Genomic DNA, 16,884 nt, shown 5'->3' on the forward strand with positions numbered 1-16,884 from the left:
TTTGGTCACTTTTCCTGGTGTCATTCAATGACCACAGTCAGCAGGTTAAAGCAAGGCTCTAACTTAAATACAGAGGCTACTCTAATAGGCCTGTTTTTCTCAGAAACATGAACATCTTCACTAAAAAGCCGTAGTTAGGTTCCTGTACACGTCATGTTGTATTGAGGACATCTAAGCCTAGCCCAAAACTTTAGGAAGAGGCAGCTCCCAGGGAGGGTGCTGGAAAGCGTCCAGGGAAAGCGCAGCATGAGCGCAGGAGGCACCCACAGAACCAGCATCGGAGCGCAGCTCAGTGAATGGCAATTTATTCCACAGTGACTGCAGGCCAGTCCCGTGCTGAGCAAGTTTATATTTTATTTCATTATCCCAACAGCCTCTGAAATTTTTTTATCTCCATATCCAAACCCATGCAGTCGGAGGCTGTGACTTTTACAAGGCCACACTGAGAGGCCCAGCCCCGTCCAGCCTGGCCTCTGTGGTGTCCAGGCTTGGACTCTTAACCACTGGGGTCCTGGGTTTGGCATCTGACTCCCAGGCTCAGGGACTGGTGATAAGCTTCTTTTCTTCCAGGGCTTCAGCCTCCTTGTTCTGCAGTGGGTATCACTGTCAGCCATTTACCCAGGGAATGTCCATGGCCCATGCCTGGCACCGCATTTGGGTAGGCAATGGGCCATGCTATGAGCAGACTCCGGGTTGTTACAGAGATTAAGTGAGCTGACATCCAGGGGTCACTCAGCACAGTGCCTGCGCATAGCTGGTACCCTGGATGGGAGCTAGCACGGCAGCTCCACACAGCCTTCCGGGACCCGTAGACTCTCTTCTTCTGCACCAACTCCAGGACCTCATTTAGCCCCTATCATAAGCATAACTCTGTCCCCTGCTTGCTAAGGTCTGGCTCTGATGCACCTTGTATCAATGGTCAGTGTCTGGCAAAGGGTTTGCGGCATAGAAGAGGCTCCAACACTTGGGTGGTTAGCTCCCCAAGTGCCGTCCCCACTGAGTGCCGCCCACCCCCCGCCCCGTGCCGTCCACCCCCCCACCCCGTGCTGTCCACCCCCCCACCCCGTGCCGCCCACCCCCGCCCTGTGCCGTCCACCCCCGCCCCGGGTGCCATCCACCCATCTAACGGTGCTCCCTATCTTCCAAGGCAAATTGAGACACCCCTTGGTACAGAATGAAACCATTCTCTTCGAAGAACTGCGCGTTTCCCCCAGTCATTTTTGTTCTGGGGAGTCAAATGTTTTTATGAACCCCTGAAGCTTAAGGACACTCTGGCATCACCCATTGTTGGGGGAGTTTTCTGGTGATTATTAGTGAGCAAACCTCAGGGCCAGCCCCGATTCAGAAAATCAGCCTTGGAGCTAGGACTGGGCAGAGACTCCTGGCCCTTGGTCCCTAGGGAAGCCAGGGGATTGGGGGGGCGAGTAATGAGATCATGTCTGCAGAGGCCCCCAGCCTCTTGGAAGAAGATTCCTCTGTAATTTCTTGGAAAAAGCCAACGCCTTCCAGCCCTTTCTGCTCACACCATCTCAGTTTTCCTGTCTGGCTGCAGCCACCAACAGCAGCTGCAGGATCTTGCCAAATTTCCATTGACTCGCTCTCTGGTCTCCTCATGCTGGCGCAGTCCTCCCCTCCCGACCACGAGAGCCAAGGGCAAATTGTGTGGTCCCACCGATCACTCAGTCCTGCAGATAGCTGTGTTAAGGGTGTCTGGGGACCTGGGGAAGGAGTGTGTTTTGTGTTTTGTTTTTATGCATTTCGTCACTCTCGATACGGGGATCTGGGGAGGGAGCGAGAAGGTAGGCTTTCTTCGCAGGGGATGCTTACCTACTGGGGAGCACAGCGATTTGGGCTTTGGGGGCCTCCATCGGCCCTCAATGATGTATGGTTTCCCTCATTGGCCTTCACTGGGGTTCCCCTCAGTGCACTAAGGTGGACATGGGTGAAAAAGACCTGTGGCCCCCTAAACAAATCGACCCCGGATGCCATGGGACAGGGTTCCAATCCTGCCTCTTGTGTTGATTTTCTTGGTGATGGATGACAAATCCCTTTTCATCTCCAGTTCTGATTCCCTCATCTTGGAGGCAGGCATCCCTCCCTGTCTGGCATCCCACAATTTTCTATGGGAATGTGAAGATGCTTCAGTAGGGCCACTGCCCTAAGGAGCATCTGGGGCAGGTGGACCAGGATGAATGCATCAGCCATGAGGACAGTGAAGGGCCGTGGATGTGGCAGTGGAGAGGAGGGCTGGCTGGAGAAGATGGGAGAGCGGCAGTTCCCATGCAGAACAGCAGCAGGAGGGCCAGGGAAGATGAGCTGGACAGGTAAGTATGGCAGGCAAGTGGGTAAGCAGGTGAGCAAGTAACTAGATAGGCAGGTGGGCAGGTAAGCAGGAATACAGGTCGGCAGGTGGGCAGGGATGAAAGTGGGCAGGTGGGCAGGGATACAGGTGGGTAGGTGGACAGGTGGGCATGTGGGCAGGTAGGCAGGTAGATGGGTGAGCAGGGATGCAGGTGGGCAGGTGAGCAGGGACGCAGGTAGGAAGGTTGGCAAGGATGCAGGTGGGCAGGTGAGCAGGGACGCAGGTGGGCAGGTTGGCAGGGATGCAGGTGGGCAGGTGGGCAGGGATGCAGGTGGGCAGGTGAGCAGGGACGCAGGTGGGCAGGTGAGCAGGGACGCAGGTGGGCAGGTGGGCAGGGACACAGGTGGGCAGGTGAGCAGGGATGCAGGTGGGCAGGTTGGCAGGGAGGCAGGTGGGCAGGTGGGCAGGGATGCAGGTGGGCAGGTGAGCAGGGATGCAGGTGGGCAGGTGAGCACAGATGCAGGTGGGCAGGTGCAGGGATGCAGGTGGGCAGGTGCAGGGATGCAGGTGGGCAGGTGGGCAGGGAAGCAGGCCCTTGAATACTGTGCTAAGGAGTTTGGGTTTTACCTTGAGGATGAAGAGTTCTTAGCAGCTTGTTAGTGGAGCCTAGCAAAACCAGAGGCACAGAGATGCTGCCAACTCACCTTGCAGAGAGCACCTCAGAGATTCCTAGCAAAGAGAAGTCCCCGGGAAACCCAGTGACTCTGAAACCTTCATGCAGGGATGTGCCTGGAGAGCTCTAGAAAGGGCTGGAGCCAGAGGGATAGTTTCCGAAAGCTTCACAAATGCTGTGCTTCTGAGCTAAGTCCACACCCTGCATCTGGGCAGTGCACACGCAACCATGCACCAACCACACCACTCTGTGCAAGGACCTCAGCTCCTCGCCCAAATGTCGCAAGGCGAGGCCAGGCAGGGCTCAGTATTCCACTCTGAAGGTGAAGCTAATGTGCTTTAAAAGAAGGCAGAGGCTCTCTGTGGTTGTTTCTGTTTTCCTCGCTGGGAGGTGGGACAGGATAGTGGTTAAGCGTGGGTTCCATCATCGAACATCTAGGTGGCAATCCCAGCTCTACCGTTTAACAGTGTGTGCCCTTATGTGCATTTCTTAACTTCTCCGGGCCTCTGTTTCTTCATTATCAAACTTAGGATTGAGTGGATTTCTCTACTCTCTACACCTGGAGAGAGAGTAGTGGGGTTACCTCACTACATGGCTCGTTAGAAGACTACAATAAAATGTGTTGTTATGATGATCTGTTTCTCCAGCACTTTTCTTTTAAACTGTCTGGAAAGTTGAATAATAACAACAGGCCTTTTAAGACTTTTGGAGGTAGGAACTACAATGATCCCCAAACTCCTGATGAGGAACTGAGCCTCAGAGGGCTCATAACATCCCAGGATCTCATGCCCCCAAAAAGGGCAAGGCTCGGGAGGTGGAAAGACTTCTCATCACCAAGTACCACAGGGAGAAGGTCGGCTCTGGACTGAGCCTTAAAAAGCATGTCTTGTTCAGGAAGGAGGTTGAGGAAGTGGGTGGCCACGTGCCCGGGGTCCTGGAAGGCTCCCTGGACCCAGGCCTCATGGACAGACTGAGAAAGCCACTCCTGGCCGGGGTCATGCCCGCAGGGCCCTTGCTAGCCTATGAAACTCCAAGGGCCTGTACGTTTCCTCCACAGGCTGTGAGAAGCATCAGTATGTCCTGTTCGGAGTGACAAATGACACTCGACCCCAAGGACCACTCAGGCTTAGTAATCAGTGACAGCTGCAGCAGCTGTTCTGCTGGCCAGGGGGCAAGGTCCCAGGCAGCTTCTCCTTATGGGGTATAACCTGATTGCACTGCAGCTCTGAGCTGCCCCAGGAGCCCCATGCACAGAGCCTGAGACTACGTCGAGCCCCTCCGTCAATCTGGAGCAGCCCACCTCTCTGAGACTATGTCGAGCCCCTCCGTCAATCTGGAGCAGCCCACCTCTCTGAGACTATGTCGAGCCCCTCCGTCAATCTGGAGCAGCCCACCTCTCTGAGACCATGTCGAGCCCCTCCGTCAATCTGGAGCAGCCCACCTCTCTGAGACCATGTCGAGCCCCTCCGTCAATCTGGAGCAGCCCACCTCTCTGAGACTATGTCGAGCCCCTCCGTCAATCTGGAGCAGCCCACCTCTCTGAGACCATGTCGAGCCCCTCCGTCAATCTGGAGCAGCCCACCTCTCAGTCTACAGAAAGAGACCGGAACAGTGCAGGTGCCCACTCAGTGCTGAAATGATCAATGAGTAAGTGAATGAGTGAGTGAAGGAATGCATGAATCCTTCCACCTCTTCCCTTGTAAGAGACATTCTCTGAGCAGCAAGTGCCCCAGCCTCATGGGTTTTTCCAGAACTGTGTGAGAAGAAAGGAGCTGCTCAGTGTCAGGGACACCCCTCCAAGTCCCACAGATCACAATAGCAGGCATCTGACCCATGCCAGACCTGTCCCTCTGCAGGGAGCACACACACCCACCTGCCCCCTGTGTGGTCGGCAGCCATGCCCCTGAGCCCTAGACGCAACAGGGAGCAAGATCTCCAGGCCCCAGCTCCACGCTGATGGCTGCTCTTGGACAAGGATGCAGGGACCTGGAAAGAAAGGACAATCCACCACCGAAGGAAGCGGAGGGGCTGGGATTTGAGGTCACAGCATGGAAGGAAAGAGCTGAGCTTCAAAGGCCGCAGAAGAACAACAGGCAGAGTTAACAGGAAAAACCACAGTCAGGCCCTCTGGGAGAGGCTGGGGTTGCCTGCAGGGCTGAGGAGGGGGAAGAGGGGCCGGGACCGGCAAAGGCTGCCTAACAGTCTGCCCTCCAGACAGCCACTTCCTCCCCTGTGCCTGCTCCATCTGGGAAGCCCTATGGGGGCTCAACTTTCAGCCGTGCTTCAGAGTGGGGGGACTGTCCCCTCCCTCGTCGCTCCCCATTCTCACGTCCCACCCCCCAACAGAGACCCCTTTCTGCAAGGCCAGGAGTAAGCACACCACATCATACCCTTGCATCAGAGCCCTGGCACGTCCTTGTTTTCAGTGGTTTGGAAGTGAATCGTCTCTGGGCTTGTGTTGAGGCCAAGATACATGTTTTTCCTTTCTCCGCTTTCCTTTCTGGTGCCTTGTTATGACTGGCTTTGGAGCCTGGCTTCAGGGCGGTGGGGAGAGATGGAGAATGGGCAGGCTGTGGGGGAGGTGGCTGGGGTGCCAGGGAGGGAGGTCTCGGGACACCTGCCCTGCCAAACTCAAGGCTATTGGGCGGGTGACCTTGGCCTCCAGGTCAGGGAAGCTGGCGGTATCTCACGGGCCACAAAGTCCCAGGATCCAGAGAGGAAGGAGGAGGGAGCCGCTGGGAAAGTGGTTTAGGCTTACGTGGTTGATGAGTGCGTAGGACAGCAGGAGGAGGAAGAAATGGGGAGGTTGCCAGATGGCAGAGGAGGAACCCACACTCAGGAGAAACTCGCTTTGTGTTCCAGCCTCCACTCGGAGCCGAGTGTCATCCCGTCCACCCCGGGCTGGCCATTTCTCCTTCGCTGAAGAAAACCAAAAGGCAGAATTGAGGGACCGGCCTTCAGAGCCCATCAGGACAAAAGACACGCCCTGAGCACCCTGCGCCAGCCCTGAGCTGAGCGGCGGCCCCACCAGCTGACCCTTACGGCTGAAATCAAGAGCAGGCAGGTGGGAGCTACCAAGGGTCTCAGGGTGCTGTGGAACGTGCACCCCCACCAGCCTTCCACAGCCACCACATCCCAGGAGAGGCCAGGACACCACCCCAGACCAAACAGAAGATGGGAAAATGCTGGTTCTGAAAAATGTTCACATTCTCCTTCCCAGAACTCCAAGATACTAAGATGTTATAAAACAAAAAGAAATGAAAAGGTAGGAGGGAAACACCCATGGATGACAATGATTCATTCCCTCAATACATTTCCACAAAACCATCCCGGAGCAGGACCCAGGACTCTGCGTTCTCCGTCAGCGCCCAGCTAACTCCTCCGCACCCCTGTTCAGGGCCAGGTGGCAACACATCAAGATGGTTAAATTGAAGAGAAGTCACAGGGTGGTGGAAACATTTTAAATAACAAGCACCTGGTGAAGCGGTTCATTGCCGGGTCTGGACGAAGCCGCGTGGGAGCCGGGGTTGCAGAGCTATGGTTGTTGGACAACTGGGTGGACTTGCTACTTCAGGCTCAGTTCTCCTGTTTTTTCTACCCAGACTCAGCTGTCCCTCCAGGCCTCAACAGCAGGACAGTGGGAGGTTCTAGTCTCCAGGTGCTGGAATTACCTGGCCCCCTGTAGGCAGCTCCCTTCCTCTGAGACAGCCCCCAGCCAGACCTTCCTCAGCCAGTGTGTGGGATGGAGGTAGAAAGCAAAGTTTACATAGACTCCCCTCTCACCCCACAAAGAATGCTCCCACACAGTCTGGGGCCCATAGAAAGGACAGGGCTGGCTGGGCGCAGCAGCTCACGCCTGTAACCCCAGCACTTTGGGAGGCTGAGGCAGGAGGATTACTTGAGGTCAGGAGTTCAAAACCAGCCTGGACAACATGGCGAAACCCCACCTCTCCAAAGTATACAAAAATTAGCCAGATACGGTGTTGTGTTCCTGTAGTGCCAGCTACTTGGGAGGCTGAGGCATGAGAATTACTTGAACCCAAGAGGCGAAGGTTGCAGTGAGCTGAGATCATGCCACTGCACTCCAGCCTAGGTGACAAAATGAGACTGTCTCAAAAACAAAAATAAAAAATCAAACAACAGGGCCAACAACACACAAAGAAAGGGAATCCGAGAGGAAAGGTGACTTGCTTCAGGTCATCCAGCTGATGTAATGGCCGAGCAGGTATCAGAAACTGGACGTGCCGTGAAACATGAGCTTCTGCTGCCCTAAAAATACCAGGGTTCATTCCCCTGTCAAGCAACAATGACTCTCCGTGAGAATGCAAGTTTTGATCAATAAGAGTTTATTACTTGGCTCCAGTAAGGAGGGCACTGGGCATACTCCCAAAGCAGTGTCTCTCCAAGGGAAAGTGACAGGAGGGTATTATGGGGCAATGGAGAGGGCAGAAGGCACATCGTCGCACGTAGAGCAGGGGTCTCTGTGGCACAGGCACCGTGTCATGCCAGCAGGGGGGTTGCACGTTATGGACCTGAAGCTGCAGCGTTTCCAGGGTAGAGACTTTAACACTGTAATGAGGAAAGCTCACTGGGATTCATGTCTAAGCTGCCGGGCTCTTTCAGGAGCTGGTTCTGACCAACAGGGTGGCCTCATTCCACCCAGAGTTTAGGGAAGAGCAGGCTGCAGGGCAGGAGGCTGTAACCCAGGCTGATGGCTCAAGTGGATTAAATTCCTACAGTCCCTGGATGTGGTAGCACACACCTGTGGTCCCAACTGTACTCGGGGAGGCTGAGATGGGAGGATCACTTGAACCCAGTGTGTCCAGCATTGGTGGGTTTTTGGTCTCACTGACTTCAAGCATGAAGTAGCCAACCCTTGTGGTGTTACAGTTCTTAAAGATGGTGTGTCCGGAGTTTGTTCCTTCAGACATTCACATGTGTCTGGAGCTTCCTCCTTCGGGTGGGTTCGTGGTCTCACTGTCAGGAGTGAAGCTGCAAACCTTTGTGGGGAGTGTTACAGCTCTTAAAGACAGTCTGGAGTTGTTCGTTCTTCCCTGTGGGTTCCTGGTCCCGCTGACTTCAAGAGTGAAGCTGCAGACCTTTACGATGTTACAGCTCATAAAGGAAGTGTGGACCCAAAGAGCCAAAGAATAAAGATTCCAGGGCGTGGAAGGAGACCAGAGTGAGTTCCTGCTGACTGGCTCAGGCAGCCAGCTTTTATTTCCTTATCTGGCCCCACCCACATCCCCTCTGATTGGTCTATTTTGCAGAGAGCTGATTGGTCCATTTTGACAGAGTGCTGATTGGTGCCTTTACAATCCTTGAGCTAGACACAGAGTCACAGAGTGCTAGTTAGCTAGATACAGAGTCAGCTAGATACAGAGTACCAATTGGTGTATTTACAAACCTTGAGCTAGACACAGAGTGCTGATTGGTGTATTTACAAACCCTGAGCTAGACACAGAGTGCTGATGCGTGCATTTACAATCCTTGAGCTAGACATGGAGTCACAGAGTGCTAGTCCTCCAAGTCTCCACTAGGTTAGCTAGATACAGAGTACCAATTGGTGTATTCACAAACCCTGAGCTAGACACAGTGCTGATTGGTGTATTTACAAACCCTAAGCTAGACACAGAGTGCTGATTGGTGCACATAAAATCCTCTGGCTAGATATAAAAGTTCTCCAAGTTCGCATGGGGTTCAGGAGCCCAGCTGGCTTCACCCAATGGATCCTGCACCTGGGCTGTAGGCGGAGCTGCCTGCTGGTCCCGGTCCGGAGCCGGGCCTGCACTCCTCAGCCCTTGGGCTGTCCATGGGAACTGGCGCCAGGGAGCAGGGGACGGCGCCCGATCAGGGAGGCTCAGACTGCGCTGGAGCCCACCACAGGGGGAGGAGCTCAGACGTGGCGGGCTGCAGGTCCGGAGTCATGCCCCACCGGGAGACAACTAAGGCCCAGCGAGAATTTGAGTGTGGTGCTGGCAGGCCGGCACTGCTGGGGGACCCGGTGCAACCTCCGCAGCTGCTGGCCCGGGTGCTATGCCCCTCACTGCCCTGGGCTGGTGGTGCCGGCTGGCCCACGCCCACGGGAACTTACACCAGCCCACGAGCGCAGCCCTGGTTCCGCCTGCGCCTCTCCCTCCAAACCTCCCTGCAAGCAGAGGGAGGCGGCTCCAGCCTCAACCAGCCCAGAGAGGGGCTCCCACAGTGCCATGGTGGGCTGAAGGACTCCTTAAGCGCCACCAGAGTGGACACTGAGGCCGAGGAGGCTTTGAGAGTGAGGGCTACTAACACACTGTCACCTCTCACCAGGAGGTCAAGGCTGCAGTGAGCCAAGATCATGCTACTGCACTCCAGCTTGGGCAACAGAGTGAGACCCTGTCTCAAAAAAAAAACAAAAAACAAAAAAATTTTATGGTGGTTCCTGCAGACACTCCTTGTCTGCTTACACTTCGGCCCTAGTGCATTTACTGCAGAATTAAGATCTGAATCAGTCAAAGGGTATAACATTTTAGCTATGCAGGATGAGTAAGTTATTTGAGATCTAATGTATGGCATCGTGAGTACAGTTAATAATACTGTATCCTAGGAATTTGCTAAAAGATAACTTCTCACCACACATACAGAAATACTGTCACAATGTGAGCTGATGGGTTTTTTCATTAGCTTGACTGTGAGAATCATTTCGGTCTATACATATATCAAAGCATCACATATACCTTAAATATATACAATTTTTATTTGTCAATTATACCTCGATAAAGCTGAAAAAGTCTTTTTACATTAATTTTAATTTTAGAAGAATTGAGAGCATAAAGTGACCTTCGAGACCTTTCACGTGCACCCTGCGTGTTTCAGATAAGAAGTCCGAGGCCCAGAGCGTGACACCCCCAGGCTCTGAAAGACCTGTAATCAGGACAGCCCAGCTCCACCCAGCCCGTGGCTCCCTGGGACTGAGTTGCCTTCAATGTCTCCAGGGCTGGGGGTTACTGATGGTGGCAGGGAGCAGGGGCCTTCTAGACGATGCCCTCCTGGGCCCACGCCACAGCCAGCTTGGGGAGGCCCAAGGCTTCTCTCGAGGCTCCTCCTGCTGCGGCTCCCGCAGCCCAGATGGGACGAAGGCCAGTCTAGACTGTCCCGCTGGTGCCCCCGTGTGGCCAAACGCTAAGCACCAGGCGGGTGCAAATGGACTTACTCAGCTTTTGAGCCTGCTGCGCGCTTGGACCCGCAGGTCAGGGCCAATGGGGTTCAGGACGTCTGTGCACGGACGACTTGGACCACAAACCTGTGCCTGAGCAGTGGCTGGCAAATATTTAGGGGTGAACCTGCGGCTCATTCATGAAAACTAAGAACATGCAGAGGACCCCGAGCTTCAAGCAGCTTAACAGTGACACTAAAAAGCTCACCTCAGCCTGGGCAACACAGGGAGACCCTGTCTCTGCAAAAAATTTAAAAATCAGCCGTGCATGGTGGTGTGTACCTGTAGTCCCAGCCCAGCTACTTTGGAGACTGAGGCATGAAAACTGTTTGAGCATGAGAGATCAAGGCTGCAGTGAGCCAAGATCAGGCCACTGCACTCCAGCCTGGGTGACAGAGTGAGACCCAGTCTCAAAAAAGTTAAAAAGCTAACCTCAAGAATCTCCCCTTTTGTTCTGATCTTCAGCAGTTACAGGATCCCAGAAGGATCACTTTCCCAAAGCAGCCCGTTTCGGCACATCCCAGTGGCTAAATTCCCACTCATTATAAAGGGTAGGACGCTCGGGTGACTCATCCTCCAGTGTCTGGGGCCCACAATCTTTTAGGGACCCAAGAAAATGTTCTTACTTCCACTTCTATTTATTTATTTATTTATTTATTTATTTAGAGACAGAGTCTGGCTCTGTCGCCCAGGCTGGAGTGCAGTAGCGTGATCTCGGCTCACTGCAACCTCTGCCTCCTGGGTTCAAGCGATTCTCCTGCCTCAGCCTCCCGAGTAGCTGGGACTACAGGCCCCCGCCACCACGCCTGGCTAATTTTTTTGTATTGTTTAGTAGAGACGGGGTTTCACCACGTTAGCCAGGATGGTCTCAATTTCTTGACCTCGTGATCCGCCCACCTCGGCCTCCCAAAGTGCTGGGATTACAAGCGTGAGCCACCACGCCCAGCCCTCACTTCTTTTAAAATCAAATTTTAATATAATAATAATATACAGCTATGAATCCAGCCTAGATCACATTCATCTTTGTACCAAGAGTCATAAAATTGCATTTTTGTTTTTTTATAGAGAAAAAGGTCCCTGAAAGGAAAAGAGCCCCGACCAGGCCCCCTGTTCCTACACAGCCCCAGGACTGGGCCTCTGAAAGCTCTCACAAAGGTAAAAGTCCATTTCCAAAGAGGAGGAGCACCGTGGGCCCATTCTCGTTTGCTTTCTCTGAGACAGCACAGATCTGAGGGGGTGTCCAGGACAGTGAAGCCATCAGAGAGCGTGTGACAGGAAGGGGGATGCTTGACCTGGAGTGGGCAGAGGAGGACAACATGGGCCACGCGGGCGTCTCCACCTCTGCAGAAGCAGTAAGAAGAAAGGAAAGGTCGGGCACAGCTGGGTTCCTCTTCGATGTGGTCTGGAGGAAATGGTTTAATCTCCCAGACCGCTCCACATCTGTAAAGCAGGGAAGACACCAGCATTGGCCCGATGCGGCCATCTCGAAGATCTGCCACCCGTGGGAGGTACCGGAAACGGAGCTGCCGCGACCCTTTTCTCAAGATGGCGCCCGAGGTAATGAAGGAAGCTCCTGCACCTCCCAAAGCCCAAGCCGAAGTAGGGGCTTTGAGAGCCAAGGAGGCAGTGCTGAAAGATGTCCACAGCCACAAAAAGTAGATCCGCCGTCAGTCACCCTCCGGCGGCCCAAGACGCTGCAGCTCTGGAGACATACCAGATATCCTCGGAAGAGCACCCCAAGGAGTGTCCCCAACCCGAGTCAGCCAGAAATAAGTTATTAGGTTGGTGCAAAAGTAATCAAGGTTTTTGCCATTACTTTGGGTGGCAAAAACTGCAGGTACTTTTGCAGCAACCTAACAGAAGACAGCCACACACTTGTGCTTCTTATGGATGTCAAAGCTGACAGGTGCTGGTCAAACAGGCTGGAAAGAAGCCCTCCGACATCGGTGTGCCCAAGGCCCATACCCTGCTCAGGCCCAATGTTCAACTGGCACCTGGCTAAGATGGTTTGGATGTTGCCCAAAAACTGGGTCATCTAAACTGTGTCCAGAGCTGGGCATGGTGGCTCACACCTGTAATCCCAGCACTTTGGGAGACCAAGGTGGGAGGGTCACTTGGGCCCAGGAGTTCAAGACCAGCCTGGGCAACATAGTGAGACCCGATTTCTACAAAATTTTTTAAAATTAACTCAGCATGGTAGCTCACGCCTGTGGTCTCAGCTATTCTGGAGGCTGAGGCAGGAGAATCACTTGAGCCTGGGAGGTTGAGGCTACAGTGAGCCATGATCATACCACCGCACTCCAGCCTGGGTGACAGCATGAGACCCTGACTCAAAAATTAAAAGCAATTAATTAAAAAATAAAATAAACTGCATCCATATAAACTATTAAAAGTATAAATATAAAATATAAATATATATATACATATAAATATAAAATGTATATACAATTCTAAATATATACTTTTTCCCATGAAAAGAGTGGAGCCATCATCATAATGTGTTTTGGCTCTCATTTCCTAGGTAGACCCTGAGCCAGGCCACATCCAGAGGGGAGCCCTGCATGGGCAGAAGGTGAAACCCCGTGGAGATGCCCAGGGATCCAAAGGCGGCGTCACTGATGGCAAGGCTGCCTCTTGGTCTCTGGGTTTGCCAGCGCTCTGGCTTGGAGACAGGTGCTGCAGCCTTTCCAATGCGGGGCTCATTCTTGACTCGTCATGAAGTGCTTCCTGCCAGGGCACCCTGGTTGGAAGTTTAGAAGCCCTAAAGGACAGCTACAGTTGTGGCAGCTGTGAGAGAGCAGCTGTTGTTGATCCACACATGGGCCAGAAGGTTTATTTCGAGAGGTTCTGGAAATCTGCTGGGAGGGATGACTCCTTTGTGTGGGGAACACGCTCAGATAGTTCCACATTCACTCATCTCTACACCACACCATGAATAAAACTTAGATTCCAGATTTTAAACACTGCCAAAGGGCAACTTCCTTCCTTTACCCACTGACCCCACAACTGCCCTCGGCACACAGTCATCCTGGACCTGCTCCCACAACAGGGCTCCCTTTAATGCTGCGGCCTGGCTCAGGGTCGCCCTGGGAAATGATGGTTAAAAAATCAAAATGGCCGAGGTGCCCGGTTCAGCCCTCTGTGCCAAACGAGCACAGCAGCCAGGTGCAACCGGAATGACCAATGAGGACCAACAGACGTCCCTCCCACATGGCACCAGCAGCCAGGGCCCCTGAAGGTCACTGTTCACCTGGGCCCTCATCCTGCAAACACATTCAGAGCTCATTCTCTGAGCCTGGCTGTGTGCTGGGCACGGGGCTCCTGGGGAGAGGGCAGACAGGACCTGACCTCTAGCCTCAATGTCCTTGCAGTCTGGGAAACTTTACAAGCACATGAATAAAGTATTCGAATCAAGAAAGATAGGAACTATTATAGAATTAAAAGCAAAGTGCTTTGGGTAGAGTTATAAGCCAGGTACCTGGAAACCCAGAAAGAGAAGGATTCTTCAGTCCAGGAGGAAATTAAGGAACATTCACAGGGGTCAGAAATGAGCTGAGCCCTAAAAGATGGAAAGGAATTTTCTGCTTAACTAGAAAGCTTTCTCCACAGTCCGAAATATGTTTCACAGTGAGAAGGAGGATAGGCAGGGAGCACGTTGGCATTGTGGTGTTGTATTGTTACTGTTATTGTTGTTTGAGCCAGCAGTACACCTCACCACATTAGTGTGGATGTCTGGAGAAAGTGTGGAGACTACATTGGCATCTAAAAATTCCAGTTGCGCTGAACGTAGCGGCTCACGCCTATAATTGCAGCAATCTTGGGAGGCCAAGGTGAAAGGATTTCTTGAGCCCAGGAGATCAAGACCAGCCTGGAAACCATGGTGAGACCCCATCTCTACAAAACATTTTTAAAAATAGCCAGGCATGGTGGTGCACACCTGTGGTCCCAGCTATTCATGATGCTGAGGCAGGAGGATCACTTGGACTCAGGAGTTCAAGGCTGCTATGAACTGTGATTGCACCACTGAACTCCAGCCTGGGTGACAGAGTCCGACCCTATTTCAAATAAATAAATAAATAAACAAATAAATAAAAATTCCAGTTGCTAAAGCCACAAATATCCAGAACCCACACACTGACCTGTGCCTTCCAGGACTGCGGTGGGGATGGGTACTGTCTTACCGGCTGCCACAACGGAGCCCCACAGTCTGGGAGGCTTAAACAGCAGACATTTATTTTCTCATGGTCCTGGAGGCTGTAAGTCCAAGAGATCAAAGTGCTGGTGTGATTGGGTTCTGGTGAGGGCTGTTGTCCTGGCGTGCAGACAGCCACCTTCTCACTGTGTCCTCCAGTAGCTTTTTCTATCTGAGACAGAGATCAATCTCTGGTGCCTTTTTCCTTTTTAAGTAAGAACACCAGGTTTTTTTAAAAGAACGGTCCCACCTTTATGATTTCCTTTAACCGTATTCACCCCCTTAAAGGCCCTACCTCCAAATATAATCACATTGGAAGTTAGGGCTGCAAAATATGAATTTGGAGGAGGCATAATTAAGTCTGTAGCAGGCATTCCCAGCAATGCATCAAAAAAAAAAAAAAAAAAAAAAGACACGGAAGGTTGGAAAGAGAATGCAGTGAGGAAAGGGTTGGAAAGGGAGGGGCTGTGGCCAGGACGGGTGTCAGAACCCGAAGAGATTTGAAAACCAGGGACCCAGGCCATCCTCTGGGCCACTCCTAAATCAAGGGAAGAGGCTGGACGGGTCCAGGGTCGTCTCCTACTTTTCTGTGTCAGATCTCCTTGATTCTACGGTAACTCCAGGCATCTTTCTTCCTGTCCTATCCAGTCCTCACCATAGACTCGTTCTGGAAAGCGGGGAGGAATGGCCGGGGAGGGAGCGAAAAGAGAAACTATTACGCTGTAGGTCCCGGAGAACACGGCTCTCCCTGGATCTGGGAGCTTAGGGACTTTCTGCCGCACCCCACGCCTCACAAGATTGAAAGAGTTTCATCAGGGTCTGAGCTCTGGGATTTGGAAAGACTCATGGAAAACAGAGCAGAGCCTGAGCTTTGCAGAGAATCCCTGCCTTCTCATAAAATTCTCCTGGAGGAGGCAGCATCAGAATGGATGCTTGAGACACACTACAGAATCTGCTTTCCCAAATCCTCCAACACACAGGACAGATGCCTCCTGGTTCTCATCATACCCCATCAGTCATGCCCCAAAGCCGCCTGAGCCCTCACCTCCCGGACTCTCCGAAGGCTGCCAACAATTACTGCTGAGCCAGCAATGCATAATCGTCTCCTTCCTGCCTTCCCGCCTCTTTCTGTCTTTTGTTCCCTGCCTGGAAATCTATACAGCGTGAGTTATTGAGGTGTGTGTGGTGTTTTTTTTAAACAAGAATCGGAAAATTTGAGTCATCTTTTTACAAAGTTAGACTATAAAGGTTGTAGTCCCCTCTAAGGATTTAATAATGAAGTGAAGAGACCAGAGGTGACCAGAAACAAGTATGAGAGGAAACGAGAAGCCGTTATTCATGGATTTCCTGCAGTGTGCTCAGCACAGCACTACTCTAGGAGTTGGAGGATTTTTTTTTAAGGTGCTGGTGCTAGGGGCTGAGTGGTGCTACTTACTATCTATTCTTCTGTTTTTTCTCAATAAGAGAAACCTTATATTGCTTGGGATGGCACTGTGCCCAAAGTAAAACAAATAAACACACCAAAAAAAAAAAAAAAATACAAAAGGCTTGTTTGGCTGGCAGACACTCCTTTTGCCAAGCTCTTTCCATCTTCTTCCTGCCTGGAAGATAGGCATGATGACTGGAGCTGTAGCAGCCATCTTGGGACCATGAGGGTCCCAAGGTCAAAAGGTCAAAAAAATGCAAAAGCTTTGGCTGTGGTATAGATGAAGGTTGGCAAACTATGGCCCATGAGTCAAATTTGGCCCACTACTTGTTTTTGTAAATAAAGTTTTATTGGAACACAGTCATGCTCATTTATTTTTCTGGAGCTAATTTTGCCCTGTCCATGACAAAGGGGAGTGGTTGTAACTGAGACTACTTGACCCACAATGCTAAAAATGTTGGCTATCAGAAAATAAAATTATAAACCTCTGCTCTAAACCACAGGCAGCAATTGCCTATCTCCAGACTTATTATGTTAAAAAAAAAAAAAAAATTCCTCTTGTATTTGACATGAGGTTTCTTGTGTTTAACATGAGGTTTCTGTTACAGACTAATTGATATAACACTATTTACACTTGAGGCACTCAGAGTTTACACAGCTGTGGAAGCAGAACATGGCAACTTTTAGAAAATTAAAAAGACACATCCCAAATTCCCTCCACCAGAGTAAGAATCATGGCCAACCAGCCTGACGTAGCCCTACATAACCCCAAGCAGCAATATTCACGGCGTCCTCTAGGTGGAGTTCTGCAGTGCACAGCCTGGGCAGCTGGAGGCAGCAGCCCTGTAACTCTGGCTTCATTCTGCAGCCCACTAATTCAACCAGTATATGGGGATTGTCTCTGTGTCAGACACTGTGGAAGGTGAATAAAACATGGTCCCTGGTCCTTAGAAGCTTATAGTATAAAAGAAATATACCAAGTAGCCATATGGTATGGACTAAATTGTGTCCCTCACCCAAATTCATATGTTGAAGCCCTACCCCTCAATGTGACTGTATTTGGAGATGGGGCCTTTGAGGGTGTAATTAAGGTTAC

At 51.9% G+C, this 16,884-nt stretch overlaps 1 long non-coding RNA gene across 1 annotated transcript; it reads right to left on the bottom strand.

Moving 5' to 3' along the window:
• Positions 1 to 1,164: 1,164 nt before the first annotated feature.
• Positions 1,165 to 3,615, bottom strand: LOC141407586 (uncharacterized). The gene is made up of 3 exons (XR_012417202.1): positions 2,930 to 3,615; positions 1,828 to 1,927; positions 1,165 to 1,718 (listed from the first exon to the last, which is right to left on the bottom strand). It is a non-coding gene; the product is annotated as an uncharacterized lncRNA (long non-coding RNA).
• Positions 3,616 to 16,884: the final 13,269 nt, after the last annotated feature.

Source organism: Macaca fascicularis, chromosome 9 (genome assembly GCF_037993035.2).
Source record: "Macaca fascicularis isolate 582-1 chromosome 9, T2T-MFA8v1.1".
Lineage (NCBI taxonomy): Eukaryota > Metazoa > Chordata > Mammalia > Primates > Cercopithecidae > Macaca > Macaca fascicularis.